Here is a 24,172-nt window from a genome sequence, read left to right on the forward strand (position 1 = left end):
GTCCACCGGGGTCTTGCATCCGCAGGAATTGCTGAGTCAGGGCAACGAGGGCTGTTGCGACTTGCTGTGATTCCCGCTGGCCCTGGACAAGCGTCTGCAGGACAACTTGCATGGGGTCCCCCGCAGCTGCTGCAGCAGGACGGGGGGCTGTCTGTTGGGGTTGTGAAGCAGTTGAATCCATTCTTCTCATGCCCGCATTCTCCACCAGTGTGGCGGGACAAGAATGGACCACAATCAAATTGCAGTGACAAACCCACTAATGTGGGTGCTTAATTTGTCTTTGTACAGCAAAATAAAGAGTGCAGTGGTGTAGCTCCCTTGTGGCGTGGCTAGTGTGCAGGGTTGGGTTAGGCCTTGGGGAATTCTGCTGGGTAGGCGAGGTGCAGTAGGGAGCTCACTGGTGAAGTTGGGCAAGGAGGGGACAGGAGACCTTGAGTTCCAGCGGAAATTCATTCAGCTCCAGTCGTCCTTGGCTTGGTTTATGGGCTTTCTGGGTGCAGGAAAAACAGAGCAGTGGTTAGCTTGAGTGGCAAACACAGACTAACCTGCCTTAGGTGGTGTGGCTCCTTTTGTCCTGGCCTGACGAGGGCAAACGAGAGGCAGCTGGAGGCAGTGATTAGTGGTTGCCAGCCGTGACTTGTTGTAGGCTGGCTTCTTGGCCATGTGCTTGTTTTGCCAAACACAATGGGAGGCCTTTGAAGGTGTGTACCCAGCATGGCAACGATTCAGGGGCCATTTGGCCACAGTACATATTGACAATGGAAAGCAATTCTTACCAGTGTATCTTGATTGGGAATCAAAAGAATGCAAAGAAAGTTACTTTATGAACTTGACTTTAAGATTTGTAATTGTTTAGTATTTATTTACTGTAAACAAAAGAAAAAGGTGTGAATCTGTCATTATTGCACAATTCCTCCAAGTAGGCCTACTTAACCTAACTAAGATGTAACACTTACACTTTCCTTATACAGAACAAACAAAGTGGTCCAAAACCATATGCCACAGCAGGACATTTGTAACCTTTACATTTTTCTAATAAGGAATGTAACAATTCTCCTGGACAGAAAAGGGGGTGGACAATGTCCCCAATGACAAAAACAGTAAAAAAAAAAAAAAAAAACAAGTCTAAATGATTAAATTGTATATATATATAAATACTAGATACGGTAAGAGACAGCGTTTGACTTTAAGTGTGGTGCTTTCTCCATGGAGTACAGGCTGTGTGTGCGTGAAACTACTGTCCCCCTCGACAACTTTTTAAAAGTAAACTTTCCATTCAGAATCTTATTGGCATCCATTTCGGCATCTCGTGCTCGCCATCCACTCAAAATGTAACGTTAGCCTACTACTCTTTGGCCGGTTAGCAAGCCCAAACAAGTGTGTGCGGCGTGCCTGTTGTTGTGTTTCCGGTGTATCTAGATCCGGTGTGGTATTGTAGTTTTTCTAACGTTACTAGTTGTTGCAACAGCATGTGAAAAAAACTATAAAGTTTGCTAGGCCAAAAAGAACGTAATCTCGCGATTAAAAAATCGACGCCGTTAAAATGGGTTTGCATTAACACCGTTAATAACGCGTTTAACTGACAGCACTAGTCAAAACAGCTTTTCCATTTTCATTTTAATACGGTCATAGAACACCCATACGAGTTTGCATTGTAGCATTCTTGTTTTCATTTTTATTTAAAAAAAATTATAATGATATTGTTGAATTACATTTTTATTTCTAGGATTATCATTTTAATTAAGTCCCCTATGGGCTTCCATGGGAACCAATAGCCAATGCAGGCAGATTTGCAATATTATGAAGAAATACATGCTGATAAAAAAGACAAATGACGAGGCTGAACTGATCTTGCTCACTGTCTTTATGGCAACATTATATGGCACCAAATACAATCCTTGAACAGAGACAAGGGTTACAATCTTCTCCCCATATTTGACTTTACAGAACTTCAGTCCAAGGAATTGTGTACCTTATTTATCCAGCAGGACAGTCCACAAACTGCTTGAATATAGACAGAGTAACGTGGTTGAAGTCCCCAGATATTGCAATAAACACTAGTGGTGTCAACAATAATTGATTCGGCAATGCATTGCAATGCGGGGCATGCACGATTCAGCATCGATGCGGCAAAGTGCCATAATCGATTATGTCACTGTTTATTTTCTGGCCTTGAGTGGACAATAAAGTTGTGAAGTTTCTGTCACTGTGGCTCTGTCTGCTGCATCAGCACACGTCATACAGAGCGGCACGAAGCGTGTGAATGTTAACATTTCACATTTTCACCTCAGGTAATTTATAACCAATTAATTTGGATACAAGCGTTGCATTTTGGATTCTGAACAGCGATTCTCGCGCTGCGCGCACATGTAGCTGGAAACGTTCCCGGGGATTATTTACCGACGATGGCGCAGATGAACTAACGCTACACTCGTTAGCCTACTGTAAGTAGCCTACAATAAACCCTCAATGATTACAGAGTCAATACTTCTCAATACCCACCTACCTGTTGTTAAGGCAGAAAGCGATATTTTAGTCTGCTCTGTCTGGCTGTCCACTTCGGCCCACCGCTGTGCAAACACAGCTCTGCTCTGCAAATAGCGACTTTACAAACAAGCTAAAATGAAAGATGTAGTTTGTAGTCTAAGTGTTTATCTTAATTCGCAACCAATCTTGAACTTTGGACAAACTCTTGTAAACGTAGCTGCTGTCTAACCATCCTCTCCGGGTCGCGGAAACTATGGGGTATTTAAAGACCAAAACAAATACATGTGGCTACTTAATATGCACGTGAATGACGCAGCGTTCTTTATTCTTGATGATGATGCCGGTTGTATTATTTAGCAACAACATTGTCTTATTTCAAGTGAGGCATACAGGAGGAATGCTAGCCTGCTTATCAGTCCATTCATCATCACAGCTGCTGTTTTCCACAACTTTTCACTTCAGACTCTTGACAGTGAGATGTTTCCCTGACAACAGGCCTTTCTTTCTGTAAGCATTTTCCACCAATCAGGACACGGATTACGTTTCAGTAATCAAGTCTTTAACCATCACTCCTCAGTGAATTGCCCCCTAATCTGAGATCATTTTCTAGTTAAGTAGCCTCTCTAGTTATCATTAACTGGGGGCCAGTAGGGATTTTTTTTTATGTTGAGACCTGCTCATGACTGATGAAAAATTTGCCTTGTGTGCAGTAGAATGTTGATGCATTGCAATGCATCGCAATGCATCGTAGAATCGAATTGAATCGAATCGTTACCTGGTGAATCGTAATCGAATCGAATTGTGAGGGCAGTGCCAATGCACACCCCTAATAAACACTAACTGCTTTGGTGTCAGGATATACTGTATCCAGGCATCGCCAAATAAGCAAATCTGGAATTACTGCACTACTGAGTGAGGAGATGATCCTCATGCTCATTTTAATTCACAAAAGCATAATCGACTATTGCAATGTCTGCTGAGGCTCTAAAACTAGAAGAGCTAAAAGTATATGAAACATACACCAAAGTGTGTGAGTGAATGGAATGACTAAGTGACATAAACATCATTATAATCACCAGAACCAGGCCATCTGTGAAGATGCTTTTGACTAGTAAGCTCTTTCATGCTAACTGTGAGGGAGAGACGGGTGACTAAGTAGATTTTTTAAATATTAACGCCTCAGGAAAGGATTTCTGCTTTTGCATTTCAACACTAAATTCCCAAAGGCCTAGATTTGCAAGGCATCTGTGACAGGTCATTCTCCGATTTTCTTTAGCTTCCAACAGAATCCTAATTGGAAAGTGGGACAGGAGCTGCAGTGTTTTGTAAGTCCACAGACTGGATTGCTATCTGCGCTACAACAATGGTGGACTGATGCCCTAAAGGGGCTGGATGACAGGCTGAAGACACTGACGCGGTCCAGTTGGTCAGTCAGGACAGATGACAAACTACTTCTCTCGTTTTAAGGTGGTTTATTAAATCTGGAATAATAATAAAAAAAACTTGTACAATGATCTTTTCGGTTTGTGAGTCCACAGTCAGCCGGCCGCTGTTACTCTGTCTCTTCACGCTCCAAAAAGAATACTGAATATAGGTAACGTGAAATTATATAGAAATGTGCAAGCTATTATGATTGACTAATACTAAGGTGGGAGGCAACCGTGGTTTAGACTTGGCGCTTCCTTGTTGGTGCACATGCTAGTCCTAGCCTCTTGGCACACAATGTTCCAATGGGAGACGTCGACTCCCTTAAGGATTCCCTCTCTCCCTTTCCCCAGGTATTTTCCACTCAAGAGGACTTGACTCTACTTCCTACCAGTCTACTACCCCCTCTCCTTCTAATATCAATGCTCTTGACTCTTAACTAGGGCTGGGCAAGTTTATGCGTTATTAACGCGTTATTATCGCGTTAACTCATTAATTAATTTACAGCGACAATTATTTTATCACGCATTAACGCAGTTTTTATTATTTATTTTATTATTGTAAAAGTCTGTTGCTCACAGGCTTTTATTTTGTCTGTTGCTGACTGCTGCCGCGCTTACAGGAACCGGAAAAGAAAAGAAAAAACAAACCAACAAACATGGAGGGGTACGGAACTTTTACGTGGCCATTTTCATTTTAAAGTTCTTCCAGACGGCGCAGTCGACAGAACCAAAGTTATTTGTAACCACTGCAAAGTTGAATTTTCTTATCACCGGAGTACTTCCAGTCTGAAATATCACCTAAATGAAATACACACAGTTGATACCAGCAAATCATTCAACGAAACAAACAGTGGCGCAAGGCTTCGGCAGACTACGTTAGATGCAGCGTGTGGGAGAAGAATAGATAAACAAATGCCATAGCGAAGTGGATAGCTACAGACTGCAGGCCCATTAGTGTTGTGGAGGACGTCGGTCTGAGAAACATTCTGAGAATCGCAACAAATGACGGCAGGTATGAGATTCCCTCAAGACGCTCCATCACAAGAAGAATACATGAGTTTTATGAAAAGGAGAGGACTGCAAAAGTGACAATTTTACAATGTGCACCCGCTGTCGCTCTCACTGGGGACTACTGGACATCACTAGGTAACCATAATTACCTAATTACCCATAATTACCTAATTAATGATATATATATATTATATATATAATATATATATTATTATGGCACTTTCGTTCATATGGCAGAACATTTAAAATAAAATTGCGCTATACACTACTTTTGAATTCCTTATTGGATTTTGCATATAACAATGCGATTAATCGCGATTAATCAGGGAAATCATGCGATTAATCGTGATTAAAACTTTTAATCGTTGCCCAGCCCTAATCTTAACCTAATCAACCCTTCCCCAGGAAACATTCTTGTGCTGGCAGTTTGACCCCCTTGACCTCTCTACACACATTTCAGTCTCTTCTAACTGAAGTCAAGATCCAGTACAAACATGCAATTATATTTAATGAGAGTCATTATAACTAATTAATTATTTGATTATTATACATTTTATAGGCAGACATTATAAATGCTTGTCTTTTTATTGAGGCCTTAGTGTAGCCTACTAGGCACTTAGCGTATTTACTTTTTATTTCCTCACAACACTCCAATCAAAGTACAGAACAACGTTGTGCTACAGAAACTGAAGCCAATAAAACATTGTAAGACAAGCTAAAAAGTCACGAGAAAAGGTGCTCACAGGGGAAAACTGCTGCAGAAACCATTAAGGGAGTGAATGGTCATGCTGCTCATTGTTCTTCGTTTCTTCTTCTTTGTGTAGCATGTCTTTGTCCTGTGTGTATGTGCAGCCTTATTACCACGACAACAAATCATATGGAAGCATGGTGCAGTCTCAACACTAACAGCCTGACAAAAAACCTGTACAGGCTGACCTGTGGCTCTCACTGATTGCCTGTTATCAGGCCTGTGTGCTCCTCTGGCCCTCGGATGCTTTTCTCTTCCGCCTCTGTGATGCCCGGGTCTAATCAAAAGGAAATCTGACGATGAGTTGTCCTCTGTTAGGGCTGATTTGATATATATCAGGTCACCTCGCCTCTTCCCTCTTTACGGCCCCTCCGCCCCCAGTGCAAAAAAAAAAACAGGAAGAAAACTAATAATTGAAAGTGAGATAGCAGGGGAAAGGACCAAAGGGCAGAAAATGGTAGCGGCGAGCACTTCACTTGGAAATAAGGCACATCCAATCCCGGTGGAATCAGAAGAGCCGAAGCAGTATTCTCCTCAGCCCTCCCTCTCAATTTGTATTCAAAGACTGGAGTTGTGCTGCTCGGATGAGAGCAAATTCAGTTTCCTATACGGAGTCTCTACTCTGATGCGTTCTGTGCCAGCCATTAAATGACCCCTATTTCTTACTCTCCATATTGCATTCAAAAAGCCACATCAACAAAGAGTTCTGTTTGAGTTCCACATAGTGGGGACTTCACAGTGTTTTATTGAAATTGGCTGACATGAAAGTGAAGAAAGCATTGCAAGTTGTAGAAACTTTTTTATTTTCTTTTTGTCAACATAGTAACAGCATTTTCTAAAATTGAAATTTGGTTATTATATATATATAAGTAAAAAATACTCAACCAAATATGTTCTAAACTCAATGATTCCCAAACTTAGTGACATGCAGGTACAACAGGGGGAAAGCTGAGGAAATTCTGGGGTCGGTCATTGTCATTCAGTTAGGTGAATCAGATGGATGCGTTCAGACAGGGAAACAGCGATCTGGCAGTTTGCCGCAGAGTAGTAGTAGTTCAGCGCTATGGGAGTGTCACAAATGGCCCAAATGTGTGACGTCCTGTTGTGTTCCTTAACCCCCCAATGTAGCACAAGTAGACTTTATATTTTACAATTTCTGTTTTCTGTGATGTTTCCTTTTGTCTTGTACAGGACTCTCACACTGCCTCAAACGATAGCTCAAAACACACCGACAAGTCATGACCACTGCAGCGTGACGTGGGGTTGTGTTTCTCCAAAAGTTGAGTCGGTCTGCTGGAATTTTTTTGCGTGTCGCCCCTCCCCGCCGCAGTCTAAACGCACTACCCCCATTCAAAATGAATGGAAAGACCTGTGATTTTGCGACGAAGGTAGTTTGAATGAGGCCTTGGCCAATCTGAGTCACCAGAGGCCTGTACTACAAAGCAAGTTCAACATACCCAGCACATTTTTCAGTTATCTGGCTTTACTAAACCTGGTTCATGGTGGTGCGAGACATCAGCGTTTTCCAACAGAAACGGAAATCTGTGCATTCTGGTCTACAGCAGACTTTACAGATATGACTATCATCAAAGAGATGGCGGTCCGTGGTCTGTCCTTTGTTTGCATGCCACTCAGTATGCAAGTGCCCACACACCCATTCCTTCCTTTAATTATCTAATTCTTAAGGAAAAACTCAGGCGCAGCACAATTCATTTCGCATACGTGAAGGTTCGGGAGACCTTGATGAATTACACAGAAGCATTTCATTCAATTAAATTTAATTAAATTTTAACAAGTTATCTCAAGACACTTTATAGATAGAGTAGGTCTAGACCACACTCTGTAATTTACAAACGTCCAACAATTCCCCCAAGAGGAATCATTTAGTGCAGTTAATGAACACGCAATTGAGAAAAGGATTCCAGCAGGCAGTACAGTTTACCGTCCCAACTCTCTTCCATTCCTGTCTTCCTGAAGGTATATTTAAACTCATGCTGGAAGGTTTGAATAAGACCTTTTAGATCTTATAAGGAGGGAACTGTGGTGGAATTTCCAGCTTACAAACTCATATTAAGTTGAGACAGTGATACCCAGGTCTCATTCAAGTCAGTGTCCAACATAAGGTCATAACATTTCCAGGCAGAGGAGTACTTCAACTTTGTGACTTCATAGATTCAGGGAGTCTAGGCAGCTGCTAGTCTGGCTTTGCCAGACCTTCCTCCACAGCACTGCGGAGGAGGGTCTTGCTAGTCCACACATCATTCCGGAATGGGAGAAAAAGGTTCTCTGGTTTATTTGCATTTCTTTAAACCAATCCCAATCGTCATGGGCGGCGCTAAGCTCAGGACGAAGCAACGGTGCCGCTGCTAAATAGCCTTGGGAAGGAACTTGTTTTGGTGGAACATGTGGACGTTTAAAAGTTGTTTTAGTCGTGCAACAGAAAACTCAGACTGTACAGATAGTCTAGCTAGCTGCACAGTCACAAAGAAAGCGGAAGGTAACAGACATCCGGCCATAAAGAGAGACATCCGGGAATGGGAATTTCCAGCAGCCACGTAGCAACCCCGGAAGTGGAATGCGTGGATATGGACTAGACAGCTGCATGATAAGGGAATGTTTTCTTTCAGGACTGTCTCCTTTTGGAAGTCGGTGGGCCTGCCACACTTTTGCACACTTCAGAGAGTCAGAGATGGGCTGAACTAGGCTTTAGCATCTGTGTTTTAGGCGCCTGCAATATCTTGATTTACATTGAAGGTTCAGCTAAACTTAATGCCTCCAGCATGAGTTTAAATACACATTCAGGAAGACAGGAACTTCAGAGATTTGGGGTGGCACGACACGATAAGACACCGTGGTTAAACTGCACTGGCTGCCTAAATTCTCTCCTCCATTGAGTGTTCATTAAATGCTCCTGTGTAAGTCATTAAGGTCTCCTGAACCTTCTTCACGTCTGTGAAATGAGTTGTGCTACTCCTGAGTTTTTCCTTAACACTAGTTATTCATTTAAATACTTTAATTTTCCCGGTCATTTTGAGTTTTATCTTATTATATGTAGTCAGTAATCACAATTCTAACATGTAGCCATCAAAGGTTCACAATTGTTTAATGTATGTGTTTAATGTGTTGAGTAATGTTGACAGTAAAATTTAACGCATGATTAAGATGTGTTAATGTGAGCAATGATTCATGTTTGTAATGTTCTTATGTTTTTTTAATGATGATCCTATACTAAACTAAACAGAAAGATTGCGGGTTTAATGCACTTCTGCATTGGCTTCACTTTTCAGGCCAGGAAGGACAGCAGATTTAAATTAGCCTGAGGCTAACTCTGGTACAATGCATCAAATGGTAAAATTTATGTTTAAAATTGTACATGGTCCCTAATAAATAAACAAAATTAAATTAAATTAAAAAAAAGTTACCACTTGGGCCTGGCAGAAAAAGTTGGGGAAGCTCTGCATTAACTGATCCTCTACAACAGCTGGCTCAGAGTACCATATGAATTCACAACTAATCCACTCGCTCTAATCACTCCACTCAGGTTGCCTGCGACCTATGGAGAAACAAAGCCGACCTTTGTAACCTCCAGTTGGTAGTGAGAACAGGATCAGCGGGGGGAGGCACATGGGTATCACTGAGGAACAATGTTGGGATTCGGGCAGAAGGCTCTTAGATTAAAGTGCTATTACAGGTCAATTACGGCTCATTTGAGGCTTCCGCAGCCGCCGCTGGCATTACACAGCCTATTGCACAGATGATAGTTGTAATATGAAATAAGTGGCAGGGAAAGGAGACGGTGGCTGTCCTTGTATTACCCAAAAACTCAGCAGGCATAATGCAGTCGAGGGAAAGAGGGCAGAACATAAGGAGAAACGTTACTGGTGGTTTTATTGGCACACTGTTCTCTCTTTGAGGACGTGTATCCATCTGTCACACACCTGCACAGCAACTCAAACATCCTAGCTTGGATTTAATCAATGAATTATTGAGCTCATTAATGAACTCACATTGTGTCAATGGCATCCATCGCCATATGATGGAGCTGATATGATGCAATTTAGTTAGTTAAGTTTGAAGCTATAGTGTGTAGTTTCTGTCTCCCCCATGAGGAATTTCTAAGTACTGACAACAACACTGGGCACATCCACCACCCCCCCCAGATAACCCAGATAACGCTCGTTCGTTCCTCAGGAGTGTTTTAACCACGATGACGCTTTCTTTTTCTGGATAAACTCCACTCTTTTTCTGGATAAACTCCACTGCCACGGCCCCTGGAAGGACCGTCATCTGGCGGTGCCTGTAGTCAGCTCTCAGTCACCTATTAGCGGCTAAACAATTGCCGCTGGTAGCCGGCGTCCCAGAGCTCTGTAGTGGCTAAATACAACCAGCAACTGCTGCTCAGATTTTATCGTTATATGGAACTATAGACTGTTCACATTACAGCACTTTACTTAGTTTAAAATACTTCTGTTTTAGGTATATAATATATGGTCTATTGGTGAAGTAGCATTGATCACTTTAAGGGGGGGAAACATTTTGTCCCCACCAGGTAAAACAATCCAATTTCTTTTTGACATGAAACTGCTTTTGTCTCAGCCTGCAAACAGCACAGCAATTTTTGTGACTAAATAATTCAGCAGAGCATTGGCGATTTTAGGCCCTTTTCAGGGGGGCTCAAGCCCCGCTAAATTTCATCTCAGCCCCGCTTAAAATTCTAATAATAATAAACTATTTATTTATTTTTAAATCAATTTTAGTGCTTCAAGTTGGAGTTCACAAACTTGTCTGTTAGTGACAAAGGACAAACGATTACAGGTTCAAAGGGCTCGCCCCTGCTGCAAAGGCAGGGATATGTAGACCAGAAAGGGGAAATCCCTCCCCCCACCCCCGGAAAACAGTACCCTGGGTATAACAATCCAGTTGTTACCCCACATAAGGGCCAAGCACACACACTGCACCCTTGATGGCACATTATGCCAAGATGCAAAAATGCTGACCAACCAAAGAACAAGACCCCTGCATCATCAGGCTGGACCTGCTGCCCCAGTGGGAGGCCATGGCGGATGTGCCCAAAGCCACGCACATTAACTCTGAGGCAGAGGCTTCGCCACACCTCAAAAGACATGGTGCGCTTCACTTCCCTGGCATTTCCATCAACCACAGAGACTTCTGCATCGTCACCACCAGCTTGAGAGTCCTCAACACCACAGGGTCTCTGTCATTGCCATGCCAACCTCTACGCACCAAGGCCCCGCACTTCGCATCAGTCTCGGTTTTACTGCCATGGGTGTTGCCAGGACACGGTGCTTCAGATCTGTCAGTGTGACTCCTTCCCTGCTCAGAAGGTGTGACTCCTGTACTCCTCAGAGCTCGTAATTGGCACTTAGGCGCCGATGGAGTGCATGGGTGTTGGCATCTTGGGTTCCTCTTCCATGAGTAATGCCTGCTCAGTCTAAAGTCACATTTTAATGTGATGTTAAACTTGATGCTATCAATAAAGATACTGACCAAGGTTAAATCTGCTTTTTCTCTAAGTTCTTACCTGTTAAACCCCTATAATGTTGCTTTTATAGATTTTGCTCACTATATCAAAATAGAAAATCTGCCAAAGCTTGTAATACATACTCCTTGGGAAATGTTTTTTTGTCAAGAGTTCTCTGTCTTGACATAATAAAAGACGGAATGTATCTCCTTTCCAACACATTGCTGGTTTGCAGCACACCAGTATCTGATTAACGTTACAGACGGTAGCTATTTGTTTCTAGCTCCAGGCTAACGTTTTTCCTCCCACCTCCAGCTAGCCGTGCTTTGCTCTTGTCGGCTAATCTTGTCCGCTCATCCTTCTGTTTCTTCCAGTATCTTATTCTCCTGGGGTCAATGTCGAAATGTCTCGCAGCTTCTTCACCCGAGTTCTTCACTTTTCGTTTTTTGTTGAAAAGTCCGTCACTAGCACCAGAGTCTGTCATTCTCTGCTAGCGCTAAATGAGATCCGTTTTACATCCAATGTAGCTACTGCACTAACTACACTTGGTTGAGTAACACATACAGCCACATTGACTAAAATACCGGTAGAACAATAATACTTTACATGAGTACCATAATCCAGAAAAACAAAGTGTGGAAAAAAGCATGAATATATTGTCCACGCCCCCGGCCACAATCAGAGGCCCGGCTTTTAATTGACTACCAATTTTTATTTTAGAAATTACGGTATGTACAAAATAGCTGTTTAACATAAGAAAAAGAGACTATTTAGCCGAGCCACCGTCGTTGCATCCGGAGCTTAGCATCGCCCAAGACGATTGTGATTGGCTTAAAGCAGAAAAGGGCTGACAATCTGTGCGTTCGGGAAAAGTCCAGAATGGCTGGCGGTCTAATAAAGCAATATTAACAGCCAACAGCAAGGGGTGCTAATACGATCACTTATATGCTACGTGTAAAAAATAAATGAGGAAGAAGAGTAGGCCTACTAGCTGGATATCACCGTAGACCGGCGCTGCTATCACCAGACCACGGCTAGTAGAAAACGTAAGGAGAAAGGTGGATGGGAAATATTCAAAGAAAAGAGTGCCAAGTCTCTCGAGACTGATGCAGCAAAATGCAAAAAGCTCACAGAGCATTGTATATTGTTGTATATGAGAGGTTGTAGTGAATTCACTTTTGCTGCTAGGATGAAGACAGTAGCCAGTGACATTTCATTATTTGTATTTTATTTGCAATGCAGATGTAATGGCATTGTACATTTTTATTTGAAGGCTGAGGCTTCATTAATAAACACAACCCCAATTATCATCATTGCTTTTGAGATGTTATTTGCTGTGAATACTTTGTCTGATAGGCTACAGTATTGTGACATAGTATCAGGACAGCCTGGCTAGTGTCTGTCGCGCACGGCTAGGGCCAGAATGGCCGGATGATGGGCCTATTTGGGAGAAAGTCCAGGGCTGTTTTTTAGCCCCAGTCCGTCCCTGGTTTAAAGAAATGCAAACAGCCCAGAGCGTTTCTTTCTCTTATCCAAGAATGCATCTGTGGTGTAGCGGGACCTTACTCCACAGTGCTGTGGAGATAGGGTCTGGCAATGCGAGATGACTACTAAACAGACTCTGGGCCCAAAATTACAAGATGGCAGCACCCGTGTCCGGGATGTTTTGGATTCAGTGAGTAGAGTCCATATTTTTTTACAGTCAAACTGCTATCACTAAAAATGTGTGCCGATTCAAGCAGTATGTGTATATTCTTACATTTCTTTGTATGTTATTTCTCCCAGTGATGCATTCATCCTGCTCTGTGCACTTTTACATAGTGTGGTGTGAGCTGGCACGAGACATTGCACTTTTGTGTTCAGTTTCAGTCTCGGCCAGCCAACCAGCGGTGCCTGAAGTTCCTGGCTCCGCCCACAGACGTTGGCCTGTACACATAAAACACATGAATGAGACTCTCATTGCTCTGATGATGAGGAGAATTGCTCTTCACTCTCATTTTCATTAGCTGAACATGAAGAGCGTAGCAGCAGCAGTCCCTCTCGTGCGTCCTCATATCCTGTCCATAATTAGGTGTGATTTGGATGTCGAGGAAATAAAACTCATGGTTTCAGTATGCAAAATCCATCCCAGATGTGAGACAGACTTGGAAGAACTGGGTCAGCCACTTCCATAACTCCAGGAAACAGAGTGGTTTAATTCAGTCCAGACTAAAAACAAAAACCTGAAAAACATTTGAGGCTACATTTTTCCACAACATCTATTTCTGACAGACACGCAGGTTGCGATTTTCCGAGGGGATGCATGGGATTTCCCCCTTTTTTTTCTACATATCTCTGCCTCTGCAGAACTATTTCTATTCCCGGTGGGGACAAATTGTATCTCCCCTCAAAGTGATCAATGCTACTTCATCAATAGACTATATATTATATACTTAAAATAGAAGTATTTTAAACTAAGTAAAGCGCTGTAACATGAACAATTGTCGTGGAAGTTCAGGTTTACGACTGCACATGGCAATTTACAGGCAACACTGAAAACTGCCGTGAATTTTCGGAAATTGACGTGGGCCTTGCTTGGCAGTTGTCCCCCCATGACCCCCCTCCCCCTAATTCAAGGGGAGGCTTTAACATGTAAATGAAAATTCTGTGAGCGATACAAATGCAAATCAGGGTAGCAGCAGGGGGAGTTTTGCCCCAGGTGACATATTTCTAAAAGTATTAAATTAATTTTAAGAAAATCTCTGGTATAAATACATCAGGCTCAGTAGAGCCTAATTATAGACTCCTAAATTTTAGCTTGAATTTATTTAATGAAAGTATGCTAGATTAATTACTGTGTATGTCATTAGCAATGGCCTATGTTATGTAAAAAAGACACACAAAACAATTTATTTCAACAATTAGTTTTAATCAGGCTTTGCCACAAAGGTAAAATGTGCATTCCATGCAAACAACATCACAGTCTCCTAGAGCTCAACCACTGTGCATAGTGGCATGACTACAGTGACCTTTTCTTTGGTCTTGCTCATCCAAGATTGTCTGGTGGAATGGAGACAGAGGCTCCATTGTACAGCTTTCTAAGAGAAGTCTTTCTGCTGACACCAAAACACTGCGCTTCACATAAAGCATATCAGCTGTGTCATTGCATGACAAAGTCCCAACCATTTGTCTTCTTAAAATACTGGCAAATTCAGCACCATATTCCGTCCGTATTATGTCCATGGCATATGAAGCTGTTGGCTCTGCTGAATTTGCCTCATAATCTGGACTTTAATTGTCCTATTGTTGTTATTAAACTTTCCCAGTATTCCATTAAAACGCTCAAATTAAAAACACCAAAAAGAATAAACTGGTATGTAATCCAAGTCGACGGCAATTTTTGTAGTCGACGTGTCGTTTTATTATTTATTATTATTCTTTTATTATTCACTGTAATTCACCTCCACACCAGTCTGTGCGCTGTGTGCGCCCAGCTGGTTAATCTGCTATCCTCTTCTCCCCCCTCCCCCAGCCTTCACTTGCTTATCAGGGGAGCACAACAAACCACGCAACTAAAAAGGAAACACACAGGAGTTGTTCAAGATGCACCCACAGAAAAGGAAAAGAAAACATAAGTATATGATTATTAATGAAACGGCAAGCTAGTCTGTAGTGTTTATTAACTCTTGAGAAGTACAATGACTGTGTTTGGATGTTAAAGTGATGGTTTGGAGTAATTTACCCTAGGGTCCTTTGCACCATGACCTCGAGCCAAACACCTGGGTCTAACAATTTAAGCGGAGTAGCGTTAGCCGCTGAAGGAGGTATTAATTGGACCATCGCTAGTTCTCAAATGGTCTTCACTAATAATGCCCGAAATGATACCAAAGGTCTACACTAGTATATATAGGTTATGCACACATAAAATGATGGATTGGAAAGTTTGTAAGTACACCAGAAGTTTATGTAAATAACACTTGCTTCTGCTCTCTGCTGTTGTTGTTGCTGCTGTGAGACGAGTGCTAAGGGACGTCTACAAATTACAACACCGAAAAGAGATGCAACAAAAATATTTTTTAATTTAACTTATTTTTTAAAGTAAGTGCTGTAATATAACTAGCAGGAGACAAGTAATAATTGAGGTAAGTTTGGAGACATTACCTTATTTAATCATTAAATTAATACATATTTTTGTTGTATCTCTTTTCGGTGTGGTAATTTGTAGATGGCCCTAAGCACTCGTCTAACTGCAGGTAGCAGCAGCAGCAACAGCAGCAACAGAGAGCAGAAGAGAGCAGGCAAGTGTTCATAAACTTCTGGTGTACTTACAAACTTTCCAATCCATCATTTTATGAGTGCATAACCTATTTGTACTAGTGTAGACCTTTGGTATCATTTCGGGCATTATTAGTGGGGTCATTTACGAGATACAAACGTGGGTCCATTAGCCCCTACGCTAAGCTATTCAGCAGCTAACGCTACTCTACGCTAACCCGCCCAATGTTAGACCCAGGTGAAAAAAGCTTCTGGGGGGGTGTTTGGCTCGAGGTCATGGTGCAAAGGACCCTAGGGTAAATTACTCCGAACCATCACTTTAAACAGGCTACTTAGACTTAGCAGTAATGTTTTAAACCCCGCCATGCAGGCCCATATTAAGACAATGTGGTGCCCCTGGGCACTATACCTTAAAGGGCCCTCCCTGTCCACTACCCCTTTACATAAAAAGGCCCAAGTGATAATCCGGGCCTGCCGCCATGCACGCAAGTTTAAACGCGAGCAGCACAGAGCTGTGTGCTTGGCTGCTTTCAGCGCAATTTATTGAGGCAGAGCTAAGCAGGTGAGTTGCTTTATAAAAGTGTATTTTTTTGGTTTTTCTTGTAATTTACAGGAAGCAGTACGCTGTCTTCACAACTCAGAGACAAATTGTAGGCGCTACGAACCGGAGCAAGGGTAAGATTTAAAGAATATGCTTTCATTCTGCTGTATAAGGAAATAGATACGTTAACAGATCTATACCGATCTTAACCGTACATTTTGTTCACACAGACTAATCTCACCTCATAACGAGGCCGTGACCTCCTATTTGCTCGGAGCAAGTCCAGATTTACATGATGCTGACAAAGACGCCATTGTGTGTATGTCATTTTTACTATTTTCTCCTTCCTTGTGTAATTTTACTGTGACTTACGTTTTTTTATTCATACCACTCTCATTTAATTGTTTTCCAGCTGCCTGTAAGACGAGACAGTATGCAAGCTGTGAAGAGTTCAGCTCGGAGTCGAGCGAGAAGAAAGAGGGTAAGACTTAGTTGTTGGTCAATGTGACTATTTTTCAGGTGCATTAATAGATGTGTTGTGTCCATACGCAGTGCATCACGCAGTACTGATTGTCTTTATTGATTGTTTTTACAGCTGCTGGAAGCGAGACAGAATGTGCTGGATGGATTGTGCGACCTCCCTCCTTTCTTTCCTTTCACCGAGCTCTGTGCCACGCTGCAGTCGAGATTAGAGCTGATTCAGAAGTACAGGGCAACGCACCACAGACGTCTGCCAAACTAATTAATGAATTAAGAGAGAATGCCGCCAGTTACCTACAGCTCCAAGGCGGCAATCAGGCACTTCACGGTGCTGTAGGATTTTGGGCTTCTCTGTGAGCTTCCCATTTGTTGTGTAGGCAGATCTCCTACGCTTTGTAGTTGTGTGTTTGCATTTGTGCTAATATAAAAGCTCTTTCTTTGAATAAACATCACGTTCCTGGCAAATTTTCCTTTCCTCAATAAATTCATGTCCTAATGGTAATAGTCCACCGCATAACAAGGACATGAATATACAACATAATAGCATATTGTATTATATTATACTGTGTATATATATATAATATATATATATATATATATATATATATATATATATATATATAGTATAATGACCCAGGGTGACCAATAGTTGGGTGGCAGTGATCTGCCAACCAATCACGAGTGATTTTTCTTGTAGTAGTGGTTTCAGCCAATACCTGAGTGAGGAAATTCAAGCCAGCCAGAGGCGGTGCGAGGGAGGGGCTAGGGGGTGCTGTAGCTACCCCTAGGATTGCCATAGCACCCCCTTAGCACCCCCAAGAAATTGCTGTGATTTAATGTGTAAATAGTATAATTTATATTTGAAAAATGAATAAATACATTAATAAAGCAAACCGATTATTTTTAGGCTAAAAAACACAGGTGATCGTATTCAGCCAAAGGGTGCAGCACACATTGAACTTTTGACCTTACTTCCGCAGTAACGTATTCACAAAGAAGAAGAAGACCTCAATATTTGGAGCCGTTAGGATTAGAGAAGTGAGTCTAACGCTAGCAATGGATAGTTTTTTACTCCCTCAACGTCAAGGTGTGGAGACTTTATCAAAACCTGTAAATGAGACTGAGAGATATGGTGAACTTGTCACTAGTGATGGTCAAATTAAGCTTTGCGAACCACTGTCTTTATTTCCTGAGCTCACTAGATGGCGCTCTCTGTTCAAAGAAAAAGGTTAAAGGAATGGCAATTCAGTGTGTTTTCGACCCTTTGTTGAACAGAAAGCGCCATCTAGTGGGCTTAGAAAATAAAGACAGTGGTTTGCGAAGCTTAATTTGACCGTCACTACTTGTCACCAACCCAGGACGAAGAAAAGCAGCCGGAGGAAGGTGATCTGACCACGGCCGTGATTGCTGCTGAGGATGCTTAACGTCACCCTGCTGTACATGACATTAGACCAGGGGACCGCACAGCCAGGCCACAGTGGGTGAGTCAGCTGATAGGGGTTCATGCAAGAACTTTACTCTTATCTCTGTCTCGTAGAAGAGCATTACAGTAAACGTGTTTTACAGAAATGGGAATAAATGGATCACCGAATCTAAAGTTATACAGCGCACTGGACATTGGTTCATTTTTAGCCCAGAAAACGTGTTCGCCCTCAGTGGCTTATTTAGATATATTAAGTCACTACAGATATGACTACAGTATTTTGACCATACGTGCAAATGTGAAAACTGTGTGGGGATACATGCGCGTGTGCTTGGCTATGGGTGGTGTATTTGGCCTGCTGCATTCATCTTCTGAGCCACTGTATGAGAGCTGCAGTAATGATTGTTTGAACCCGGCTTGTTGGCTGGTATTTGAAATACGTTTGGTGGGCTAATCAGAGTTCTATGGTGCTGTTGTATCGGCAACTTTAAATCAATATCTCTCGTTCGCTCGTTTAGTAAACCGCGGCGGAGGTGGGGCATCTGTGCGAGTGTGTGTAACGTTAGCCTATTTGTGTCAAGGCAGGGAAACTCTAAATTTCAGAGCACCCTCACTGAAACGTCCAGCAACCCCAAAGCACTAGCAAAAGAACATCTCTGGCGCCGCCACCGAAGAATGAATTCATATGCTACACTCTCTGGCCAGGCGCGGTGTCGCTGCTATTCAGCTAAACTCGGTTTACACCTATCACCATTTCTAGCCACTGGGGTACCATAGGCAGGCTGGGAGAACGCATATTAATGTTAAAAAACCTGTTCATGTATATATCAGGGCTCGACATTAACGGTTGCCCGGTTGCCCTTGGCAACCACATTGTGAGTGGCAACCTAACCATCACCCCTGGTTGCACCTGTAGCAACCACATTATTGTAGCCCACTTTTTTCTTGTACTTTATTTTCATTACAGTGAATAGGTCGGTCAACAGAACTTCAAACCCTACTGGACAATTAGTTTTGTGTGATCTAATAGAACTCCTACTTGATGTCATCACTGGTCTCATCTCTACTTGATACCATCACGACCTCATGTCTGTCTCATTCACTCCTTGCCTGTGTTCTTCTCTACTAAGACATATTGTCAAACAAACATTATGTAATATATTTTCTATATTACTTTTTCCATATTAATAATATTAAGAAATGAATCTGTTGGTATCAAGTGGCTCCCCCTACACTTCCACCTAATGTTAGCCCTACCTGTTGCCTTCCCCCATCTTTCCTGATCCACCATCCTCACACCTGAATTAAATGAACTCACTGTTAAATATAGCAGCCTCAATTCAATTCTTAAATCAGCCTAGTGATGGCATCAGATAAGAAAATTATTATGCTGTAAGGTTGTGCTGCTGTTGAAATTACATTCACATTTTGGATTTTAAAAAGTACAAATATGGAGAGCCACTTAGCACAGACCTTTAAAGAGAGAGATGTGACACTGTAATTACAGCTTCCATGTCACCCAACAGATGTAACTATAGCCTGTATATGTCTGACAGCTAATGGTAAAACTAAATATATGCATGATTCCATGAGTCCCCCCCCTCCCTCTTCTATGTGAACATTCTATGATGGAATCTTATGAGACAGGTCGCCTACTCTAGCTTGTTAGTCCTCTAAAATGTTAATTAACATTGAGGAAATAGCACATATAGCGCATACCCAGTTTTGCGCCACTGAGTTTAGGCACCAAAATGACTAGTTAAGTTTAGGGGCAAAAAGCTTGAAAGCGTTGTGTTTTATGTTGACACCACGTTGTGCTATTTCATTTTGAGATTATTTTCCATTGAATATTGAAGTGCATATTTAAGTGTTTTGGCATTGCTGGCCGAGTGGCTTTATATAAAGGGGGATTTCATTCTTGTGTTTTGTATTGTGCATGATCAAAAAATATCCCCCCTCTGCTTTTTCCACAGATCGCACCCTGCGTAGATGTATTTCCTTGCATAACCTTGCCCATCCTAAACCTGAGCAGACGTCAAATCAGAGACTGAAAGATCTGACATACCTGGATAATGATAAATGAGAATGTTGTTCTGTGTCTGCTGGTTGTGTGAATAAGCAACTGTTATTGCAACTTAAAATATATCCGTGCTTTTCACAACTTGTTCCCGCTGCACATGGCCTTTTCAGTTCATTTTAAAGAAAGACTTGCAGCTGCATAAAGAAACTGACAGCAGGATATCAGAAAGGGAACAATGACATGCAGGCGCTGGCAGGGTTCCATTTCATAGTACGCACATGAACCGCCTGCTTGTAGCATGGGTGTAAATCTGATCTAACAGTAGGGGGGGACAATAAACATACAATTTCTGAAGAGCAATTTTTGAAGGGGACACAAATAATACAGCCAATTATACTCGTAGAGGACATGTGTACACAGAGGAAACCTTAATACTATCATTAGTGTAGCATGGAGACCTTATCATTACCATTATCCTTCTTTTCAGTGTTTCTCTTGATTTAAGCTGACTAAATTGACCAAAATATTCTTCTTTAAAACCATTTAGTATTTTTGTGGCTTGATTGTAAACAAACAAGTTGTTTACTATCAAGCCACAAAAATACCTTATAATGACTTATTTTGAAAGTGTCCCCATATAAAAGAAATACAATACTTTTGTACACTTACTTAAATTAGCTGATCATAATGTAAATTAGTGAGCTACTGCTAAAGCTCATCTGCTAACCCTGACAGCACACACCTCCAAAAATATGAACTAAGCTCAACACACTTACATGAGACTCTCCACCTGACTGTCCTTGGTCTCCCTGAGACTCTCCACCTGACTGTCCCTGGTCTCCCTGAGACTCTCCACCTGTCCCTGGTCTTCCTGTTCCTCAGTTCTTTCTGTCTCCTTTGCCTGTGACATAGTGACGTTAGTATTTCCATAAGTACCCATTCTTATAAAGATGTTACCAAATTGTCTTGATATGAGGACTTATTGTACTTACTTGGCGTTTTGGTGTAGGCCTACTGAAAAAGGATCTTATGTCTGTTTTTCCTTTCTCTGTCATTTTATCTGGGCAACAACAACACAAATCTTTAACGTCAGATGTCTAAATATGAGTTAGGTTCATAGATTCACCACGCGGTCATATTATAATTATAAAATGATCTTGTGTCCTCCACATAAATATTAGGTTTCGTCTGGGACAGAGAATATATATTTAACTGATCAGCCACTTAACATAATATTGAGCAAAACACAACTGTAGATCTTCAATATTAACCCTAATATCAGTTCACATACATAACGTTAGGCTTATCGCCGTGGTAACGTTAGTTGCAGTGGGCGCATTTCTATCCAACATGCTATTTAACAAGCTAGGTAACGTTACATTATATTACACTAACATAGCAAACTTTTTGTCATAACTAATTCATTAATTACTCAGCATCATTTCTATTTAAGAAAAGAAAAACTTCATCCGATGTTTAATGTGAATAAAATAGCCTTGAACCACCTACTTACTACATTCCTGTCACTACCCGATCTGACTGCCAAAAAAATACACCAAACTCAGCCAGCTACACACACAGTAACACCGACACGCACACTTTCGCGCAGAATATCCATACTACACATGGTCTACAGAGACATGGGAAGATATTTTTGGCAGGGGGTGCAGGGGGGCGGGGGCTGGTCCACGGTCCACTGACAGTGCGTACAAACTATATCCCAATATAGGGCCTACTGCACAGTGAACTCCAAAAACCAGCAATGAAAAAAGTAGGCCTATCAAAATATCTGTGTGAATGTGTGCATATAAACTAAAATGTTATTTGTATAGTGCAACCAATGTAAATTATATATTATTAGCAATACATGCATAATCCAAATGTCTATTAAAACAAGGAGCTCGACGCACCAGAATCGGTTTTCTAGATGACAATGTATGTTTATTTTAAAACAACCACAAGTAGGTAGTGATGGTCAAATGAAGCTTCGCGAACCACTGTCTTTATTTTCTGAGCTCACTAGATGGCGCAATCTGTTCAACAAAGGGTTGAAAACACACTGAATTGCCATTCCTTAAACCTTTTTCTTTGAACAGAGAGCGCCATCTAGTGAGCTCAGGAAATAAAGACAGTGGTTTGCGAAGCTTCATTTGACCATCACTGCAAGTAGGCTAGATTAAGTCTTCATAAACCGCATAACGGCCCAAAAAAGGCCTAAGTGCCACAAAGTAACAGACTATGCAAAATCTTTCTTTTACGACAGTATGTGACAAATTCTAAAATGTTACAGACTATTAGTTTCTTTATTATAGGCATACATAAATCACAATCATACTAGGCTAAATATAGGCTTCCATCTAGGCCTGCATGGTGGCAGGAAAAAGACGCAGAGATGTAAGACACCGTGTCTCTACCTTATGATGATTTCGGTACACCAAGCACAGATTTGTGCTCTGGAGTTTGGCTGATAAACTCTGCCATGAGACCCTGAATATCCAGCTCATCCAAAATGAGACACTTCACCAGAGACAAAGTACCGGCGTGCTGTAACAGCTCAGCGGGCTCTCTCTGTCACTTTTTGAACGTTTTCTGTGTTGGACGCTGTGCGGAAACTGGGGGGCTTGGGGCTCGGTGGATAAACGCACTGTTTTGGGAGAATAACTGATGTTGCATCTCCATACTGTATGAGCGCATAGGGAGCGCAGGACCCCCACCTATCCTCCCCTCCTCTCAAAATGTAAGGTGTTTATTTCTCCTTGAACACACACTTGCATCAGGTGGGACGCGCCGTCGTTAACCTGCGGCTCCTGCCTTCCATTAAGACCGGTTATTATTGCCATATTCACCCCGTCAGGTCTCGGTGCTGCTGATTCACAAGACTGACAGAAGCATTGTGTGGAAGCGTCGCTGTACGTTCTGAAACTTAGAAAGTCAATATGGTCTCCGCACACGCTTCATATATGGTCCTACCCGCACAGAGCTACATGTGGGCAGGCAGATCAAGATTCAAAATGCTTTATTATTCCCCCTACTCGGCCCTCTCCTCTTCGTACTCGGCCCCCTCCTCTTCATCATCTACATCCTCCCTCTTGGTCAGATACTCCGCCACTTCAACCTGGACTTCCACTGCTATGCTGACGACACCCAGATCTACCTCAGCACCAAATCCCCCCACAATCCTCCCCTCTCCCACGTCAACTCCTGTCTGTCAGCTATTAAAACCCGGATGCAACACAACTTCCTCAAACTCAACAGCGACAAAACAGAATTCCTCCTCATCGGCTTCTAATCCACACTCAGCAAAACCAATAACCCCACTCTCACCATCAACAGCACCATTGTCTCCCCATCTCCCCAGGTCCGCAAACTTGGCGTTATCTTTGATTCTCCCCTCTCCCTTGAGCCTCACATCCGTCAAGTCATTAAAACTTCAAAATCAGACCCTCTCTCACACCCCCCGCTGCATTCAAGCCTTCATCTCCTCCCGACTGGACTACTGCAACTCACTTCTCCTCGGCATCAGCTCTACCAACATCAACCGACTCCAACTGGTCCAGAACTCAGCCGCCCGACTCATCACCCGCTCCAAATCCTGGCACCACATCACTCCAGTCCTACAACAACTCCACTGGCTTCCTATCTCCCACCGGATCACCTACAAGATCCTGGTCCTCACCTGCAAAGCCCTCCACCATCTGGCCCCCTCATACCTCACTGACCTCCTCTCCCTGTACCAACCCTCACGGTCCCTCAGATCCACCTCAGCCGGTCTCCTCTCCATCCAAAAGTCCAACCTCTGCAGTTTAGGGGACAGAGTATTCTCCAGGGCAGCTCCCAGGCTCTGGGACTCCCTCCCCCAAGAGATCCATACCTCTGAGTCCCTCACCATCTTCCAGTCCCGCCTCAAGACCCATCTCTTCACCTCTGCCTATCCGTAGCCCCCCGCCCCCGTCCCCTTTTTATCTGTGCCTGAATCTTGTTTTGTTTAGTTTTGTCTTGTTTTCTTTTGTTTTTGTAATCTACCTTCCCTGTAAAGCGACTTTGAGTCTTGAAAAGCGCTATATAAATTCAATTTATTATTATTATTATTATTATTACAACGGGGAAATTCACACTGTTGCTGCAGCAAGGGATAGGGGAAAAAGTACAAGACACTCTAAAGATAAACAAATAAGTAAATATAAGTAAAGAGAATAAATTGTAAAATTGATTTGCAGTAAGTAAATACATTTTAAGTTATTATTTTATTGTCATCGCAGTTTTAAAGCTTCGCCACTGCATGTACATACATGTACTCAC

The 24,172-nt window shown here is 42.3% G+C and overlaps 1 long non-coding RNA gene across 2 annotated transcripts; it reads left to right on the forward strand.

Annotated features, from left to right (window-relative positions):
* Positions 1-12,767: 12,767 nt before the first annotated feature.
* LOC120551671 lies at positions 12,768-16,895 on the forward strand. Of its 2 annotated transcripts, none has more exons than XR_005637899.1 (5): positions 12,768-12,830; positions 16,023-16,084; positions 16,181-16,269; positions 16,363-16,431; positions 16,546-16,895. It is a non-coding gene; the product is annotated as an uncharacterized LOC120551671 (long non-coding RNA). The 2 variants fall into 2 exon arrangements; XR_005637898.1 differs by lacking the exon at positions 12,768-12,830 and adding an exon at positions 14,726-14,769.
* The last annotated feature ends 7,277 nt before the right edge of the window (positions 16,896-24,172 follow it).

This window comes from Perca fluviatilis, chromosome 21, assembly GCF_010015445.1.
Source record: "Perca fluviatilis chromosome 21, GENO_Pfluv_1.0, whole genome shotgun sequence".
Taxonomy (NCBI): Eukaryota; Metazoa; Chordata; class Actinopteri; order Perciformes; family Percidae; genus Perca; species Perca fluviatilis.